Genomic DNA, 16333 nt, shown 5'->3' with positions numbered 1-16333 from the left:
TAGTGGTAAACATTAAAGAAAAAGGGGTGCCATTTAAATGCAGAGAATAATGGAGATAATATAAATATATTGCCTTTACACAGAACTATTTCAAAATAGCAAGCATAAAAAGAAATTCTTCAAGCATATTTTTCTCTTGAAAAGTTTGTTACTTTGAAAGTCACAGCTGTTTACAACTATAAATAAAGAGACAGCAATGTCACATCTATTTGAAATAGAGTAGTCCCTCAGTGCATGCCTGAAACCGTGGACAATACCAAACCTATGTAAATTATGATTTTTCTTGTACATACATATACCTATGATAAAGTTAAAATTAAAAATTAGGCATATTAAGAGATTAGTAATAAGGAATAATAAAAATGGAACAGTTATAATATACTGTAATAAAAGTTACATGAATTTGGGGTTTCTCTCAATATGTTGTACTCACCCTTTTTCTTCTTATGAAGGTGTGAGGTGAGGCAGTACCTATGTGATGAGATGAAGCGAGGTGACACAGCATGTGACACAGCATTAGGCTACCGTACACGAGTTGCTTGAACAAAGCACTGTAATAGTTGATCTGATAACTGAGGAAGCCACCTCAAAAATGGATTGGCAGTGTACGCAGCGTGGATTTGCTGGATGAAGGGATGACCTGCTTCCTAGGTGGGACAGCGCAAGAGTTCATCACGCTACTCAGAATGGCATGGAATTTAAAACTTATAAATGATTTATTTCTGGAATTTTCCACCTAATATTTTCCAGACTTCAGTTGGCAAACAGGTAACTGAAACAACAGAAAGTGAAAGAAGATAAGCGGGGACTGTTGCACATTTAATGCCACCCTTTAAGCTATGTTGATCATTTTCTATATGTACAAACCAGGCAGCTGAGTCTTTGGTTCACAAAAGTTTTATTGAATTACATCTGATATTTTTCTTTATTTTTAAGATCAAATATCTAAGGTGTGTCTGCTCGTTTGGTTGCCCTGATCAACAGAGCTTATGATGAGATATTTCGTTTCTTAAATCATCACCCAGAGTTTTGGGAAAAGTCAACTTTGCATATCATTGATTTGGAGTATAAATTAAACTAAGTCCAGAAACTGCATTTTGTAATTTTAACCTACACAGTTAAGAATTTAGTTTTTTTTTTTTTTTAAGTTTAGTTTGGAAACATTTACTGAGTCCATGTTTTACTTCAATTATCTTCCTCTAGTTGTGTCAGAAGGTGCTTACTAAATACTAAGGCAAATTATTTAACCTTTCTAAGACTCAGTTTATTCAACAATGAAATGGGACAAATAACCATATCTTAAAATTGTTGGAAGACTAAGTTAGTTTGGGCTTTGTACTGTGCTTGACAAATGGGAAACTGCTCCATCAAAGGCTGTTATAGTTATTTGCGTATCTGAGCTTTGTAAACCTTGCTTAAGAGGTCTTTTTATTCTCAACATTTACCTAGAAATATGACTATGCATCTACTATTTCAGTTAAAAAGATGGAGCATTTGTTGAGTAATAAAATATAGAGACAGATTAGAGACAACTTGGAAACTCTAAATGAGCATAGCTAGTTAGTAACAAGTACCACCTCTAGTTAGTATTGAGCCTATGAAAAAAATCCTGTCCTCTGGAATAACTTTCACCTGCCTACCAGCCTAAATTTAGTATTGAAAAGCCAAATGCATATTTTTAGGTCAAATGAAAGTATTGCTTCATGTGAATTTTCTCTCCACCAAGGATTTTCATTTATTCTCATATAACTGGATGTCTCTAAATAGATTAAGAACCACTTTCCTAGACTGTTGGAATCACAGAATCACTTTGGTCTTTTACTTATAAGATTTTAAAATAAACAGTTTAAAGACATCTTTGAAGAAGAGTTTTTTCTCTAGATCTTCCTTGCTTTTTTGCTGATGCTTTTCAAGTGGATTCTAAATCTTTTCTGTTTCTCTTTGAGTATATTCTTTTGTTCTCTCCTCAGCAGAAATACAGAACAGTTGGTCACAGACATTCTGAATTGATTCAGCCTTGCTACTTTATTCTTCATGTATCAAATAGTTGTTTATAGAAAGGTTATCTGCTGTTACCTATATTCCACAATATATTAATTATTATCTTTTTAAAAGACAATATGAGAGAATAGGGTCAGAGCCCTACAATATGCAGGATGAGACTTCACATGTAATACAAGGAAGATTCACCATCATTTAGTTGGTAAAAATTTGAAGTGGTTGTAGATGATGGCAAGAACAGTTTCATTAGAGCACTATCCATCCGGATAGTCTAATTATATCTGAAAAGGATGGTCTTGGATAACCAGAAGAAATCACCTAAAAAAGATGTGTTGATTCCCAGACTAAAGTTCAAGAAGGACTAGGAGAGAGGACATACTGACATCTCTAATGTCAAAGAATATTTTGAAGAAGAAAAGTCTCATGAACAGAAGTCAAGAACTAGAAAATTAATATAATAATATTATTATTTTTCCCTAAGAGGGATTAAAAGGGAGTGATACAAAATTCTGACATTCTGGAAGCCTGGGGAACATACATGATTACGTGAAACAGATTCTACTTGGACTGTAATATACCTTGTTGAATCATTTCAATAGTGTTCACTGAACTTCATTTCAATCCTCTGTAAACTAAATAATCTTTTTTTTTTTTTTTTTACAAATTTGAAGACTCAGTGTAATAGAGCGTTTGAGTTTTTTGTTGTTGTTGTTGTTGCAGATACCTTTTAAGCCTCACCCCTTTCTCTTCCTCTTCTTCTCTATATCAGGGCAGGCTTATAAAAATGCCAGGTGCTCTCTCTGTTACCAGATGTAAGTTTGAATCATGTACTGCAACCTTCACCCCAGCCTTGTCTCTGACCACCATAAAAGAGACCCAGATCCCTTTCCTTTACTCCTTTCGCAGCTCTGCCATGGCATCTCAGATCAGTTTGAGAGGCCTGTCTCACTTGCAGAGAAAGATTTAGCATGGGAGTAACAAGCTATTAACCCTCTTATGCCATGGCACCCTTAGTATGGAAATCCAAATCAAATTCTGGATTTGAAGGTCTGCTCCAACTTTACAGACTAGCCACAAGACCCAATCAAAATGATACAAGAATGAGGGGCCCTTAACAAACTGTGATTCTAATTTAAAAATAAGTTTCCCCCCACCATGAGTTTTTCTACCAGAAATCCATTCCATTGAATCTAATCAATGTCAAAGCAATGCCAATACTGAATTTCAGAACCTGAGAAGTTGAAGTTTAGAATTTGGTAACCCTCACAATTGACTATTAGTAGAGCATTCTCTTGTATTACAACCTAGAATTACCTGGCTCCATTACATTGTCCATTAAGAAACTATACTGTGTTTCAAAAGGCAGTGTTACCACTACACACCTATTAAATTGATAACAAAGTAAGAAGAAATCTCTCTTTTTAAAAATTTATAAGCCACATAAATTTAACACTTAACAGCCCTAGAGACTCAGAAATTCAAGAACAAGTTGCCAGCAGATTCAAGGTCTAGTGAGGCTTTACTGTCTACCTCAGAGAGATGTCAGAATCTATGTTCTCACATACAGAATATCTCTCGATATTACAATGTAGAATATAACTAACATATTTGTATGTAAGTACAAAAATAGTGTCACTGAAGGAACAAGGGCACTTGTTTGACTCTTGCTTTCTATTTCCTCTTTCCTTTTAATATATACTGACCAGAATGTTATGCTTTATTAATTGTTATAAAAGCTAATGCTCAAATCACAGACCTCATCCCTTACAAAATATTTGGTCATACTAGTTGCTGTCGTGTACAAATGCAATATTTCATGGCTCCTTTGAGCTATTTGATAAACATACAACAAATATTATTTGCTTAACTAAAAATATGAAAATATACAGATGTTGCTTAAAGAATGCTGAAGTTCAGATTAATCCAAAAGTAGATTCAAATACTGTGTTTTCCAGTTTCTGTGTGACTTGGGAAGAGTTGGTTACTGTCACCTGTAGCAAGAAGACCCCTGAAGATAAAAGGAGATTGCATCAGGCATACCTGATGGTTCCCAGCACAGCTGGTGTTTAATGAATGTTAATCCTTTTCTTTCCAAGTTAGTCTCCTTGAGTCCCTCAAAGGCTTGTAGGGGCTTTCTGTGCCTGGTAGTTCATTTTTACTCAGGATATCAAGTTTGCATAATCCAAAAGAATAATTTAATCAAAAAGAACAGTTTAATCTGTGGAGGTACATTAACAAAATAATGAAGAAAATTATTCACTTTGGTGCATTCTTTTTAATTTTTTTAATCTGAGGTAATGGAGAAGGTAAGAGAATTAATGATGGTGATTTCCCACACATGGCTACTCCCTGGGCCATTACTATTTCTCTTCTTTAAGCCACGGGAAATCCATTTGCTTGGGGGCCCTAGCCAAAGCTGGAATAAATCAACAAATAGTCAGGCAACTGACTTTCTGATAAATAAGGAGTCCACTATTTACTTTAAAGGAGCAGTAGTCACTATATGAGAATTTATTACTTAACCTTGAAAAGTACTGTTAGAAGCGAATTCCATGAAAATAAACTCTGATGTTAGGAGTAGATAAGATTCTGAAAGGAACAAGTTTTCTGCTTTCTCCTTTCCAACAATCTTTAGTTCAGGTTATTGTCCTTGAAAGCCTAAAACAAAGCTGCTTAGGTAAATGTACCAGGTAAACCCAATAGCCTGTTAATGCGGTGTTACCTTGGAACATGTAAAGGTATCAAAGGTCGAGTTTCATTACAGTTCCCATAGCAATTATAACTTGGCTACTTCACACTTCAACAGTAACCATCCACAGAGTATCCACAACCAGAGGAAGCATTCCTGCAGTAGCTCTTGACTCTTCTGTCATTCAAGTTTGGGTTATTACATTGTATTTGGGTTTGGTACATTTCTAAAAAATCCTATTTAACTTCTGTCACAGAAAGCTCTTCACTGTTTCAATGGTGATAGCTTCACCCATATGCAATCTTGCAATTATCCATTTTTTTGCTCATAGCATTATAAAAGCATGCTTATATTTTCATGAAGAAATGGTGAATTGGAAGGCTGTTTTTACACTATCATGTGAGCTGGAAAGTCTGAGAATGTTTACTACTCAGCAAATGAACATATATGGGAAATGGATCCAAATTAAGGGCTGACAGCCAGAAGGCTATGGACCCAAAGTTGAGGGTGAGATTTTACAGAAACTACTAAAATAAAACAACAATATAAACATTGGATACATTTTGTTTTAAAAGCAGAGGTATAATCGCAGGGCCCAGTGGCGCAAGCCTGTAATCCCAGTGGCTTGGGAGGCTGAGGGGGTGGATCATGAGTTCAAAGCCAGCCTCTCAGCAAAAAGCGAGATGCTAAGCAACTCAGTGAGACCCTGTCTCTAATTAAAATACAAAATAGGGCTCAGGATGTGGCTCAGTGGTGGAGTGCCCCTGAGTTCAATCCCTGTGCCAATAAAAAAGGAAATGAATATTTATTTTATTTATTAAATAAATAAAAAGCAGAGGTATGCACAATTTGCAAAATGAACGTCACAGGAGAACTAGAAGGCTAATAAATGTAGTTTCATAATCAGACAGGAATTATTAGTCCCTGAATTTTTCTTCTTTGTATTCAAAAGTGAGTATAACAACTCAACATTATGCCAGAATCATGATGGGAGATAGAGTGGCTAATTGATACCTTCAAAGTAAAGAGAGTGATTCTGGAATATTTAGGACAAGGGCTGATAAACTGCAGCCCATGGGCCAAATCCAGCAGACAGCCTGCTTTTATAAGTGAAGTTTGATTGAAACACAACCAGGTTCATTAATTTACATACTGTCTTGCTGTTTTCATGTTACAATGACAGGCAGAGTTGAATAGTGGTGACAGAGGCCACTGGGTTGGCAAAACCTAAAATATTTGCAATCTGGATCTTTACAGAAAATTCAGTCAGAAAGCTTAGACAATAGCAGACATACAGACTCATTGTCCACAACTCTCCATTTTGGTTAGGAAGAAACATAGACAAACTAGAAAACAACACCAGCAGAAACATAGACAAACTAGAAAAAACTATTTCATTTGGCTTTCAGGGCAGAATGTTATCAAATCCCAGCTAAATTATCAATAAGTCATTTCTTCAAAAATTTTGAGATAAGATGACATGATTTCCTCATTTTCATAATTAAAGTCACTGAAGTATAGGTTCAATCCACACATATTTAACCTCAGGGATATCTTAATTGAAAGTAAAATAAGAATCAAATGAAAAATAAGTATATAATACCCCAAGTAAAATATCACCACTTAAAAACCTAGCTCTTGAGAAATGAAATGGGCAAAATAGTTATATTCAATACAGTCTAAAAAATGCCTGAATGTGCTCAGTAATACATAAAATTGAACTTGCAAAATAGAATGGATAAGATATAAATACTTTTATTACCTGGAGGTATATGGGAATATGTATGGAAGTTTCAGCAAAAAAAATTAGGCAAATACAATAATAAAAAACAGAGCTTTAAGTACTAAACCATATAATATTTTGACACACACACACACACACACACACACACATATATATATATGATTCTGACCAAAAAAAGGCTAGAAACTGTGTTGAGGTACAATTCTGTTTGAATAATGAAAGTAATTATGGCAAATGGCAAAGAGATTACATACTTTTCAGAAAAAAAAGGCAAGCTTGAAATTATAAAATGGTCAATTTAGTTTCATACCTAAAAAATACTCAAATGACTCATCTAGAAATCAATTTGCAACTACTTAGAAGACCAGAAGATACAAAATGATAATCACATGACTTTGGTCTTTTGCAAAATAGTCTGACTAATCTCACTTCTGTTTGTAACACAGTGACAGGGATAGTAGATGGAGTCAGCTGGGGTCTTTCACCCACCCTGCTGCTTATTACATGACTCTGTAAGAAAGATACACTGGTTCTCCTGGAGCAGCAATGTAGAGGACACATGTGGGTATTAAGCAATTGAACTGTGGCCAGTATGAATTGAAATGTGCTGTTAAGTGTAAATACATACCAGATTTCAAAAACTCAGCACCAAAAAGACTTTATAAAATATTCCATTAATAATTTGATATGGGTTATATATTGAAATGACAACATTTGGAAGATATATAATATCTCTATATATGGAAATATTGTATACATTTTGGTTTATAAAATATTTGACTGTGGCTGTTAGCAAATTTTAATATTATGCATAGCTTGTGTTTGTGATTCACATGCTATTCTTGTTTGATAGCACAGTCTGAAATACAGACTGATGCTATACTCAATAGAACACCTCTTATACAACACATGCATCAGTTTCTCTTATGTAATGGGGGTGGGAAGGCTGAGAGGTTGATGGGTAGTACAGGGGCAGGATATCTTTGTTGGGCTGGTATGTTTCTGCATTGCAGTATGTGTAGAATTTCTAGTTCCTACAGTTCCCTACCTCTAGTCATGACAACCAAGACACACCATTATTGTATTTCCAAATGCTCCTGGGATCCCATATCTGGAGCAATCTCATTGCAATGAACTAGGAGATAACAGAGGGTCCTTTCTAGTGCTGAATTTTTATAGTTCTACAATGGGATTTTTATGATCCCCTTTGTTTTCTCATTGATGAAAATGACTTTTTATTGACATGTTTACTCAATGTCTGACAGCTTACTTGAGGTCTGAACTACAAAATCATTCTGAGTGTTTACTCTGAATAATGTTCTAAGTTTGTATGAAATATGTCTTTCTGGTACTGGACACTTGCTGCTTCTTAGTTTATTTATTTGTACATACACCTTGTAATAAAAGCGGGATCATAAGCTCTGATGGCAAGAACAGTTTCTTAAACATTCTCTTGGACAACAGATGGACAGTAGATACCACTGAAGTGAAGGGATCCAGTGGAAAGGATTGCTTTCTGGATTAGTTTAGAATCTGGTGTTATTTAATATTTTCGCATGGGCTATGGTGGTGGAATATATCATTTGAGATTCAACCGTATGCTGCATCATAAATATAAAAATTTCATAGATTTAAATTTGATTATTCAAATTAAATAGGATCCATTAAGAGTTGAGAATTGTGTCTTACTAGGGGGGTCATAATTACATTTAAAATAACTGGATGATGTTCACTCTTTAGTTTAGAAATTGAAAGAACCCTATGAAGCGAACATTATCATGTTCATTCTAACTAAGAGGAAAAACTGAGGTTCAAGGATGTTGGCAACCTGATGATGGAAGGGCCAGAATTCAAACACATAACTTGAATTTGGGTTACCTGATGCCTAGGCTGATGGGTTTTGTGTCCTTGCCTAGCAGTGTATATGTTTTCCCTTGCATTGGTGCCAACTTGAATTCCCATAGAAGTTGACCTGAGAAAAGAGTTTGAGTGGATATTTGGGGAGGTGCAGAGAACAGATAAAGGGGAGTGGGGATGCCGTACAGGGAAGAGAAAGCTTACAGTAAGGCACATGATGTTAAGCCGGTCACCACTGTGTGCACTGGGCCTCAATCTCTCAGGGAAGCCCTGGCAATGGTGTAAAACCCATGTGTTATGGACTGAATTGTGTTACCACCAGTTATACACCACCAGATTTATGTGGAAGCTCTAGCCCTCAGTATCTCAAATGTGACTGCATTTGGAGACAAGACCTTAGAGGAGGTAATTAAGTTAAAATGAGGTATTTAGGGTAGATCTTAATCTGACCTGGCTCAGATCCTTATAAGGAGGAAATTTAGACACCAGGGATATGCACACACAGGAAAGACCATTCGAGAACATAGTAAGAAGGCCAAGGAGAGAGACCTCAGGAGAAACAAAGTCTGCTGACACCTTGATCTTGGGTTTTTATCCCCTGAACTGTGATAATATGAATTTATGTTGTTTAGAACACCCAGTCTGTGGCACTTTGTTGGGGTAGTCCCCACAAACTAGTTAGTACACCAGCCTCAGAATTTCCCCTCCCAGGTAGTGAGGAGTTGGAGTAGTAGTGTCCTTTGTACTCATGAGACCCATGAGTTTTACCCTCTGTACTTATGGATCTCACTGGGTCTCCTTGCCAAGCTAAAACCTGTGACTGGGCCTGTGACTTGCAAGCCACCTCAAGTGTCCTCACCTGCTTGCTGTCATGCATAGAGAGCAACGCATTTATTTTCATCTGAATAAAACATTTGAGGATAGTCTAGGACTTAGGCTTCAGGTAGGACTTAGGTAGATGGATGAGATGCTTTGGAAATAGCATCAGAATTCAAAAGAATTGGGAGAGTTGGAATGAAGTGTATGAAATAAATTTTAATAAAAATAATCACATAGAATTAAGGATGTTTCAGAGAGACAACAGCCACTTTATAGGCAGATTTAGAATTCAAACTGATCCTTAATGCAGAGTATAGTGAAATAGCAATATATTAATATCACTATTATAATTAAAAAATCACAAGGCTGCAAAGAACAAAGAGGTGTGAGTGTAAAAGTCCATCTTAATTCATTACCTCAGAGGTATTTGATGGAATTATTATGTGTCTGTAGAACAGAAGGATAGCATGCTGGAAGAAGAAAAGGATTTTTCCAGTGTATGTCTGCATAACAGCTGAATCAAGTTAGGAAGCCTATTCAATGATGTAAAAATGGAAATATTGAACAAGTAAATAATAAAATTTGTTTAAAAACATCTTTGAGGAAAAGCTTCTGAAACTTGGAGGATGAAGATCAATGACAATATTGAAAATTTTGTAGTAGTATCTGCTAGATTCAGATTACTCATTGTTTCTGCTGGGAATTTAACCTAAAAGGAGTGGATTTTAAAAGCTGGTGGGAATATTTAACTAAGCATCACAAACTGCAGGTCAGAGCAAGATAATAGAAATGCCACCAAAAGTGAATAAAACTTCCTCTCTAGGAAACTTCAAGAACAATGATGGATTAAATTTTACAATGGACCCAGAGCTATCTCATATAACTGATCACAGTAGAAACAAATAATTTGAATGAAGTGTGGTTCTTGGCCTCTGAGTGATATCTAAGAATCCAGCAATAACTTGTTTACAGTTTCTTTATTTAGAGTTTGGCTTAATCTCTACCAGAACTGGAGATTCAATTGATTTCTGAGACATGGGTAGATACTGATCCTGGTGGGGTTAGGTAAGATCCTTTATGGAGGAGAAAGATTGGCCTCTCAGGGGTTTTGGACATCTGTTTTGCTATTTTTATTGAGGTAAAATTCATGTATTAAAATAGCCATTTTAAATTGTACAACTAATTCAGTGGCATTTAGTATATTCTCAATGACATGTGGTCATTATATTTGCCAAGTTCCAAATTTGTGTTGACATTTGAAGTTAAGGTTATCTTTAGCATATTTTTCTTCAAAGTTTCCTCATAAAATAATGAACTGGTACAGATACTGGAAATATGAAGTGTTCCAGTTAGCATTCATTTCAAATTAAAATAGCCATGTAATACACGAATGTGCACGCTTGTGCTTGCTTAAACAAATGATAACAGAAAAGTTAGAGTGCTATTGACAACCAAAGTCAATAGGTGGAGAATGTTCTAGGGGAAAAGCCTACCTTTTCATTTTAGTTTATGGAGAAATATGAAAGTATGTTACATTCCAAAACACTATAGGTACATTTCAAATCAAATTTGATCACATTAACTGTAGAAAATTCTGTCTTTAGTGGGTGATTTTGTACATGAACTCAGGAAAACTATTCTCTCTCTCTCTCTCTCTCTCTCTCTCTCTCTTTATCAATTGTTTTATTTAAAAAATTGCAAACAATATGATAAACAGTGGTTATTGAGTCAAGTGGTATACAATTCTACATTTTGTAGATAAGCACATAATAATTAATGAAGATTTAAGGTTCTGATTATGAAAAATAGATATATTAGGGAAAGATAAAAGAAGGAGCCTTCTTCTTTCTTATTCACCAAACATGGAGAAAGAAGGTAAACCACAAACTGATCCTCTTCCTGTTCACAGAATTAATAAAAGAGAAAACCAAATGCTGTCTCAGAAAATTCAGAGGTTTATAGCCCTTTGTATTTTGTGAATATAAATAGAGATCACAAGTGATTTAACGGTTAATGGATAGATGGATGGATGAATGGATAGACAGACTCATCAAATAATATATGTAATTCAGACCAAGTGTCTCTCTCAAGAAATTCTTCTGGTGCCTGAAAAGACTATTACAAAGTCTGGATAACCTGTCAATATAGGTTCTGGGAAGGGTCACGTATCAGAAGGCTACAGAGTCTCTCCAACTGTTTTATTTATTTATTTATTTATTTATTTTAGTTTTCGGCAGACACAACATCTTTCTTTGTACGTGGTGCTGAGGATCGAACCCGGGCTGCACGCATGCCAGGAGGGAGCGCTACCGCTTGAGCCACATCCCCAGCCCCTTTCCTACTGTTTTAAGAGATAGTAGAATTGTGAGTAATTAGATAAATTTAGATGGGAAAACTCCTTAACATCAAGGATGTGGTGTGGAGGGCTTCGTTGGGAAAGGGCAGTTTGGAAGACCAGACCCTGAGCATTAAAGGGCACTGAAAACTCATCTTAGAAGAAGCAAAGAGCTCCAGAGGGATCTGAACATCCCTGAGTGTCTTTATGACCCACTCTAAAGTTGGTGGATCTATCACAGAAAAACCTTCTTAAGACAATCAATCATTTAGTCATTGCTCTGCAGAATATTGAGGGTATAATGAGTTACATTTCCTGTATTGAGAAGTGATTTATTTTTTATTTTGTTTTTGTTTTGATCTATAGCTTCGTGTAATCATTCTCCTATTATTTCACCAATAGTGACTTTGCCTTTTGTTGCTATACCTGGCACATCTACTGTTGGTAAAATGACCCTTTGAAGGAAGTTTTGTTGAGTTTGTCTCTTCTGAAGCTAGCTGATTTCAGCTTTTCTTGATTGACCTGGTAACTACTTAATTGCCTCAAAGTTGCTCCTCAAGAGAATTTTCCATTTCAAATATGAAATAAACACCAAAATCTTAAATAGTAATACTCCTTAGCCCACCTACTTTGGAAGGCATGATTTTCTTCCCATCAGCCACTCTTTCTTTCCTGGTAGCAGTCATAGTGGAGTTATAAGTCATATATGGAAAATGACCTGTCCCTCCTGTCAACATCAGTTCCTGCTGCATGCTGAGTGAGTGATTCAGACGCTGGGTGACTGAAGTAGAGGAGACAGATGGGGTCAGGCTTAGCTTGGTTCTCTATGGGTCTCAGTTTTCCACTAGTAATAAGAAAAAATGTCACTAAAATTAGATCATATAAGCTAGAACAGCCATGGATTGCCAGATGAGGATCTGAGTAGACAGGTGTCACTTTGGTGTTGTGGAAGGTTATCAAGAGTCTTACTCTGCAGAGAATGTGGAGAAAATGGAACACTTTTTATAATGTTAGTGGGATTATAAATTAGTACAGCCACTATGGAAATCAGTATGAAGGTTTCTGAAAAGACTAGGCATGGAACCACCATATGACCCAGCTATCCCACTCTTCAGTATTTATCTTAAAGAATTAAAGTGAGCATATTATGGCTATACATGCACATCCATGTTTACAGCAGCACAATTCACAATAGCCAAACTATGGAACCAGTCTAAGTGCCCATCAACAGAAGAATGGATAAAGGAAATGTGACATTATATACACAATGGAATTTTATTTAGTCATAAAGAAGAATAAAATTATGTAATTTGAAGGAAAATGGATAAAACTTGAAAATATTATGTTGAATTACATAAGATAAACTCAGAAAGTCAAGGGTCATGTTTTCTCTCATATGTAGAAGCTAAAAAGGGAAAAGGAAATGAAGAGTAAGAACATCATGAAAATTGAAGGGAGATTAGAGTAGAGGAAAGGAACCAGGAGAGGAATATAGAAAATGATACTGTCCAAAGTATATTGTTATATTTTGTGCAAATACAAATATGTAACAATAGGGTGGGGGTCATGGCTCGGTGATAGAGTGCTTACCTAGCACTCGTGAAGAACTGGGTTCTATCCTCAGCACCACATAAAAATGAAATAAAGATATTGTGTGTCCACCTACAACTAAAAGATAAGTATTAAAAAATATGTAACAACAAATACCACTATTATGTTCAATTATAATGCAATAATAAAAAAATATGAGGAAAAAAAGAAGTAAAAGAAAGTCTTACTCTGATAGACTTGGGTATAAATGCCAGCTTAGAAAAGTATGAATCATCTCTGCACTTGTGTTCTGTCTTCTGTATGTGGGAATCATGCCTGGCTTGATGCTTCATTGAGAGGATTAAAGAAAATGCACATATGAATTGCTATGGGCTGCATTGTGTCCCCAGCTCCCCCCTCCCCACTGACTCTACCCCATTCATATGTGGAAGTCCTAACCTTCAGAACCTCAGAAGGTGACAATATTTGGAGACAGGATCTTTACCTAGTATTACATTTAAATGAAGTCTTTAAAAGCAGGCTCTAATCAGATCTGACTGGTGTCCTTATAAGAAAAGGAAACTTGGTCACAAACACATAAGGAAGGAAGATGGTGTGAAGACACAGAGAGAAGACAGCCATTTACAAGCCAAAAAAGAGAGACCTAGAACAGATCCTTCCCCAGAACCCTCAAGAGGAACCAACTTTACCAACATCATGATCTCAGACATTTAGCGTCCAAAACGGAGAAAATGCATGCCTCCTGTTTAGATCACCCTTTCTGTGTAACCTTTTTACCGCAGTGCTAGTAAGTTCACTTCATGAATTAGTGTCTGCAAATTCAATAAACATGCAAGTCAAACCATATTTTGTCAGTAAAGAGAGAGATCTTATCAATAAAGCCCTAGCATAGGGTTTCTCCAGTTTTCATAGACTCTTAAAAAACAATATCAAGGAGCCTGACCTCTCCACACTAGAAAAGCTGTGCACTTTTTATTTCCCTAAGAAAAACATTTTTTATACTTTAAAAATATCATTTCATGTAAATTTTAAGAACACAGAAGAGGGGCAATATTAGGAATATATTTTATCGGTAATTCTTTGTTATAATTACTTTAATATTATAATTGTTAAAACAGACCTACATCCATTTTAGACCACTATTTCTGAGGGCCATTAATTTTACACCATCAGATGAAAACTGTCAATTTGCATGTAGCAGACCATAAGCACATGTCTCATAGGAGACACCATGGATTGCATCTGAAATTTGAGAGGCAAGATATAGGTTATCCACTGTTTCTATATTGTCATAGAAATCTTTCACATCAGATAAATGAAATATTTTCCTTATTTCTTTCTGCATGGTTGTTCACAATGGCAACCTGTCTTCTGGAAAGAATGTACAGTTGCTGAATATTTTAGACTTTACTCCAGTTACTGTGTTAGAGTGATGTCATTTCAAAATAAATTCCCATTTTTTTATCATTTGAAAATATCTTGTTACTATTGTATCTGTAATACAAAAACTCTAGAATAGCCTTTCTTATATCAGTCACAATAAAATTGGTTATATCCCAATTTTTAGCTGGAAAAATGCCATTGGAATGGTTAAGTTATGCTGGCAGAGTTCTCCGTGACATGCTTCTTCTGTCTACATTTTCCCACAGAAGTATTTGTACAATCATATGTTCTAATAAAGATGGGAACAGAAGCAGAAAAGAGCATTCTTTTAAAAATCTCAAATGAAAACCTCAGTTATAGCCAGCCTTTACTTACTCTGTAAGATTATTTGAAATTTATGTAGCAGGTCTCCACCTGCATTTACTACCCTGGTTCCAATCCAGCTGGTATAGATGGGAACAAGACTGATGAGATTTGGGTCAAGTGTCTTAATGCTTGGGTGTTGGATCCTAAGGCATTAAAATATCATCTCTCAGAGATTTGGCTCCATTCACTGTTGCATCATTCACAAACTTCATTAGGCTTTTAACCCGGGTTATTTAAATTGACTGCGCTTCAGAAGTCTTTTTGGTGCTAGATAAGACTGATTGTTGCTTCATTTTGTGAGACAAACACTGGGCATCCTTCAGACTTAATCCAGTTGGTGAAGATGAGAGGTCAGCATGGCTAAGTGAAATGTGTTGGTGGTTTATGAAAGAATTCTAATTTAATCTATATTTTCTGCCTTTTTCACAGATAAACCTATTTTTTTTTCTCGGAAAAAGTATCTGCATGACTTATATAAAGCACTTCTCTCTCTCTCTCTCTCTCTCTCGACATTTCTCCACCACATTGTAATGGCTAAAAGCTTGAGTGAACTCACAGCAGCTGAGGCAGATTCAAAACACTCAGGAGCACAGCCAAAATGATCACAGATATTGGTCAAGGGTAACACGTCTATGTTTTGTATGTATGTATTCACAGCATAATTTCCTCAGCCTTGGTTGTAAGGCACTGTATAATTTTGATCTTTTGTTCAAATATCATAACAATTGTTAATATAAGCATGAAAGTTTTAGCTCTAGTTCCTATTTCATTTTCTTCTAGATGACCTTTCAACTGGTTCATCTAAATTTTATTTTCTCTAGGTGAAAATGAGTGTTTTTTCACTCCTCAAAGATTTTTTTCTTTTCCAGGTTGAAAAAAAATAATGCAAACTAAATAAAAATGTCCAAATGTTGTCTCTGCCACTGGTAAATTACCTGTTTTCACTGTTCTCATTCAAACTCAGTTGGAATTCCAATTACTGGCTATCACAGGGCTTAGTGGCAGGCTGGTGCCCCTAATGACAGTGAAACACACCAGATTCAGTAAATTAACTAAGAAAAACAAATGGACACCTTGCTTTAGTAGGCATAATTGTCTTTGCAATTATTGAAAAACAAATATCTTTTTATCTATTAGGAGTTAAACCATGCATTTAAACCAAGATTGCTAAGCGTTTCTTCAAAACTCCCATCAGAAGAAAGAGCAAGCTTGTGGGCTTAAAATTAAAATTTGATAATGAACAGCTTAAAAAAAACAACCTTTTATGTTCAACAATTTTGAAAACTTATATAACAGGCATTATAAAACCATAGGAGGACAATATTTGAAATTTACATACTTTAAAGTTTCATAAGCTGACATCACCTGGATTTTAAATTTTGGTACATTGCTTTTTTTTTCAATTTTTAGCATTTTAATAAGGCAAATACTAAATTACTATTATTTGCAGTTGAATGTCTTTCTTCTGGTTTCTTCCTGAGCCTGTTCTTTAGAAACGAGCTTTGGAGACAGCTAAGATATGCACTAAGACAGCTTAGACATGCACCAAGTCTGCTACCTCAAAAGGCCTGATCCATCTGTAAACACA

At 35.6% G+C, this 16333-nt stretch overlaps 1 protein-coding gene across 5 annotated transcripts in view; it reads right to left on the bottom strand.

The window, feature by feature from the left end:
* Far2 (fatty acyl-CoA reductase 2) overlaps nt 1-16333 on the bottom strand; it is a 138164-nt gene that overhangs the window by 102686 nt on the left and 19145 nt on the right. For 3 of the 5 annotated variants that reach the window (XM_058576364.1, XM_046435420.2, XM_058576365.1), the window contains exon 2: nt 434-772. The exons of the other annotated variants lie outside the window; for them this stretch is intronic. The gene's annotated coding sequence lies outside the window, so the exon portion shown is untranslated. The remainder of the gene's footprint in view (nt 1-433; nt 773-16333) is intronic. 5 annotated transcript variants of the gene reach the window in all.

This window comes from Marmota monax, unplaced genomic scaffold (genome assembly GCF_021218885.2).
Source record: "Marmota monax isolate L192 unplaced genomic scaffold, Marmota_monax_Labrador192_F-V1.1 WCK01_AAM20220418_F8-fsc00012, whole genome shotgun sequence".
NCBI lineage: Eukaryota > Metazoa > Chordata > Mammalia > Rodentia > Sciuridae > Marmota > Marmota monax.
Note: the sequence above shows the minus strand (reverse complement) of the source record. Positions and strands in the feature narration are given on the sequence as shown.